Here is a 4980-nt window from a genome sequence, read left to right as displayed (position 1 = left end):
TAAAAAGTTACCTAGAATTTAGGCAAATGAGAAGAATAAAAATAAAATTCCCTCAGTCATGAAACTGCAAGAACAGTCAAAATATTTATCCAACATATACAGCAACAGTTAGTTGAAGCTAGTTAGTTGAATTCATAAAGTTCTGAGTATGTTTAGCTGTAGATGGGTTGACTGATACATGTGACAGCTGTTAGTTTATATTGGACTCTTCTACACAGAATAGTGACTGTTGATTCTGTTTATAATTGCTGTTTAAACATAGAATATCTTTGATTGAAATGTTCAAATAATGTTAACCTAACACAAAATCCAGGGAAATTTCTGCTTTTGTCTGTTTTTCTTTGTTGTGTAAATTTATCTTGACAATTCAACCTATACCAGTTGGAATGCCCTAATATTTACCATTAAACGGTGCCACATCTGCAAGCATTTGTGGGGCGAACAGCTGAGTTTAGTAGCATAGTAACACATAATCTAGTTACAACTGCAAAGCTCTTTTAGCAGAATTATGATGGGGTCTCTTTCATTTAGCTCCATTTTACATGTGAGAAAATCATGTGAGATAAAGATTAAAAAAAAAAAAAAAGATTTGAATACCTTTTATCAAAATTTGCCCTAATTAATACTGCTGCTTAACAGTTAAACCTGTCTATTTTAGGAGGAAAAGTCATTTTATGTCCAATCAAAGACAGTTCAGAGACAACCACCAGCCTTTTGATTAATGTATTCCCTTTCAGCTAAAAGTTGAACCATGCTGTTTAACAACTGGAGACTGAAATGCTGTCAGATGTTTATAGATTTAATAATGTTTTTTAATATTCTGCCTATCCTTCAAACCTTGCTTAAAAGGGTATTCAGGTTTCAATTTTTAGGAGAGAGGGAATGGATCTATAGACAATCTGAACTGTAATATGTTATAAGTCACTTACATATTGACTGAATTTTGTTTTATCTTATGTGATATATATGTACAACCACACTCAAGTTGGGCAGTTCTCTGCATCAACTAGGTCAGGCAAGACATGAAACTGATTCAGGCATTTGCATAAAGATACTATGACATCACAGGACTTTACCAAACTAGGCATCCTTTGAGAAGCAGCTGGCATCAGTTCAAGAGTTCCATAAACGTTACAATTGCAATTATTCATATTACTACGAACAAGCTGGCATTAACACAGACTCTGTGATTACAGCTAGCCTGTGTTATTAAATTGCTGCTTTGATTGCCTCTAATTGTGATCAATAAAGTTGTATGTGTAAGTGTGGTTTTAGATTTTAGTTGCTGAGTAATGACACTGAGTGTATAAACAACAGTGCCGATAAAAGTGTGGATTCCATTGGAGTACAGTAAAATCGTTTTCATATTCATTCATCCAGAAGGCAGTACAGTACTTGCATCTTGTTTATCCAAAATTCTGACCCTTCTGTCTGAATGTTACAGCTAAAACCAAGCCTCAAAAGACCAAATAACAATTTTCCAATCTGTTGTCAAATATTTATGAACCTGAGAACAGGGACTGCCACAAAGTTTCCAGGAGGTGAAGAATACAATTCAGAGATTGGGCAGTGCCTAGCTGTCCCTTTTAAGATCTTTTTAAAAGGATTTATCAATGGGTTTTTGTCTTGCTCTTCGAATAAACTTTTAAATCTAAAGGCTTTTTTTTTTCTTTTTTTTTCTCAGCTTACCTTTTGCTTGCTCTTCCCATTGAAAGAAAAATGCTTTTTGACATAATGGTCAGTAAACTTTGGACATTGAAGTTGGGGATATGACCTGGCTTTAGCATTGAAACACAATACTACAGCCCCAGTACACTGTTTCCATGTCAGTGCTGGAAGATCATCTATGTTTTTCTTTTGCCATAGAACTAATATTGCACATGATCAGTGGGAGAGACAGTTTGAACTTCATCCTTCTCTCTCATCTTTGCTCGGCTGTATCCATAGTGGCTCCTATTTAACTCGAATGTTTCCAAATTATTTGAGATTTTGAATTGGTATCAACTGCTCCAAGGTGTTAAAAAAAGGGGGGGGGGGAGCTTTTGTCAAGTTTTAATTTTGGCTTGACTGAGTCATTATTGTAGAGCAATAATGACTCAGATTTAAATTGTTTATTCTTCTGGGATCTGAACAGCAAATATGTTCAGCAAGTTGTTGGATTCAGGACAGGCAGTCGGAGGAGAAGGGAAGCCATTAGAAGATGGTTAGGACTGGATTAAAGGGTGGTCTTATGGGAGGAGGAGAGTCTCACCACCAAGTGGAGTTTGTCTGGAATTGGAGCTTGGTAGCTTGATGTTTTCTTTGTTCTGTTTTCTTTCCAGGATGAAGTTGATGGGTGGTCCAGTCACCAGAGAGTGTACAGGCAGGTGAGTAGAGCGCTCGAACAGATAAATGTGAAGCTTCCAGGAGGGCTTCCAGGGGAGCAGCATGGAGAGGAAGTGTGTTGATTCAAGAAAACTCTACTCAGACGATGCTAGTTGAAAAACATATTCAACTGGAGATTCTGCCTCCTTATAGTGGTGTTTGCAGGAGTTCTGGAGGGAAAGATCAGGAGTTAGAACCAGGAGTACAGGGAAGCAAAAAACCACTAAGAAGCAAGACCTAATTACTACCTGTCATGACTAAATGATCTGGCATCTTTCTGTGGGCTCCAGCTCCTAAAATAACCGGATGCTGCTGGAACTTCACCTGCCAGTCCAAACGTGGAGACACCAAGGACCAAACAAGCAGCACACAGCACAGGGGATATGACATACCTGGGGTGTTGTCTTGATTCCTTCATGCATGTTTTGGAAATCCTTTAGTCTCCTGTGGCAACCATTCAGCTGTGCAAAACAACTAGGTGGACCTACCATTGCCTTTGAGATGAAGCTCCTTCTCTGAGTTGCTGTTCTCAAGCTTCAGAAATTCGGCCTCACAGCCCTTCCCCATGACTCCCTCAGCTCCTTCAGACTAGTCAGCAGCAATTAGCAAACACCTGGTGGAACGGCTCATCTCCTAAGCTCATTATAGGAGTTACTTCTCAGTGCATCACTGGTAAAAACATTATTAAAGGGTCATATTGTGATGACTTAGTGAAAGTGGAGTTTCAGAAAGAGCAAGAGTTTCTTAAAGAGATAGACCCAATTTCAAGGCATAGTCAAATTTCTTATAAGTCATATTTGGTATATACAGCATTTTTATAACAACCGAAGTTAACATAGTTCCTTGTTTGTGCTATAAAATTGTGCTTTGTGTCTAGAAAATACATAATATTGTTTATTTTAGAAAAAGTGTAGACAGGAAAAACAAGTAGAAAAAATAAGAAATAGCAAAGACTGTAACAGAGCTACTCCAACAAGTATACAAAATCCAACAAAATATTCTAGAATTAACTCATGACATACAGCTTCCCATAATGCAGTAGTGGCAGCCACATCTCTGCATTATTATGTTCCTCTTTCTGACTTCACTTTCTAAGCCCACTTTTTGTCATCTTTCAGTTCCTAGTTGTAGGTGCACCAGCAGGAGACCAATTACCTTGGCAAGGGTATGATTTTGATAACCACTGCTGACCCTGTGCTGGGACCCTGTTCATCAGAATGATTCTGAAAGCCAGTTTGAAGTGCACCACACCAGCATGTGTTGGCTCCAAAACTGTCATTAACTGACGTTGAAAGGAATAAAATGGAACTGTGTGCTGGACTTGCTTATCACTAGATGTCATAGTAGATACGCGAACAGGCTTCTAACCTCCCAGCTGTTCCAACATTAGTCATGAGGCAAACACTTTACATGTTACATAAAGTAACCTCAGTTAATATGCAGAAGTCTGAGAGAAAAAAAAGAGTGGTCTGGTTGTTTCAAGATGCACAATAAGGAGACATCTGAAAGAAATTGGTCAAGAAAGTCATAAAGTCATGACTATGCTAGGGCCACCAGCCTGCTAATAATTTGGGAGAAAAGCCTGAAAACGTCTGGAACAAAGTTACATTTTATGGCCACAAAAAGTGGCCATAAAGGCCTTGTTGACTTCTCTCCATATATCATTTTGGGATATATGGAGAGAAGTCAACAAGGCCTAGAAGGAGAAGTATATCACTGCTAACATAAAACACAGAGGCAGACTGTTGATGTGTTACATTTAAAGTTAATGACAAGATTAATGCTACATTAATATTCAACTAATATAAACTCATCAGCACAGAGGCTGTGTATGTCTCAAGCAGTAATATCTAGGTTATGCAAACTTTAGATAACTGTGGTTTGGGTAGTTGCCATTAATATTTAAAACCATGAGTGACAAACAGGTTTTGTATTATAATTTTTTTTTTGTGAAACATGGTCAAAAATCTCAAATTAAGCAAGGGCATGTAAACTTAAGAGCTGTACTTGCTTCTCAGCTGAGTTCCCTTTAAATAACAAGAACTGAACAAGTCTTTTAGAAATGAAACAGCGTTTAGTTGACACGGTTCCTGTTCTGTCATAACTACTGGAAGCATTTTAGCTTCTGATTGTTCTACTGAAGATGTCTGCATTTATCTTCTCTTTGAATTCCTGCTATCATGCTGCTACTTGAAAATCTCTTTAGTTCAGCGTTGCCATGGCAATTCAGCACTGCTCATCTATTGAAGGGTATACAGTGTATGAGTGCATATCTGTGCTGCTGTGCCAGAATTATGTGACAAAAAAGCAACTGAAATCAGTAAAGTTGTTCCTGTTTCTGTCCATGTTCCCGACTGGATGGGGTTTTCACTCTGTAGAAGGCTATTTGTGGATATTTTACATGAGGTAGATAATAGTGGATTAATGGAGACCTCAAGACTTTACTCTCCTGACCTCCAGCTGTTTGGAAGATTCAATAATCTCTCTGCTTTAAAGCCTGTGAATCAATCAATCAAATTTTATTTGTATAGCACATTTCAGCAGCAAGGCATTTCAAAGTGCTGTACAGCATGACATTGAATAAACAGTAAGAAGATTAAGAGAATTTGTAAAAAA

Source organism: Poecilia latipinna, unplaced genomic scaffold (assembly GCF_001443285.1).
Source record: "Poecilia latipinna isolate Pla-1442-1.1 unplaced genomic scaffold, P_latipinna-1.0 Scaffold4295, whole genome shotgun sequence".
Taxonomy (NCBI): Eukaryota; Metazoa; Chordata; class Actinopteri; order Cyprinodontiformes; family Poeciliidae; genus Poecilia; species Poecilia latipinna.
Note: the sequence above shows the minus strand (reverse complement) of the source record.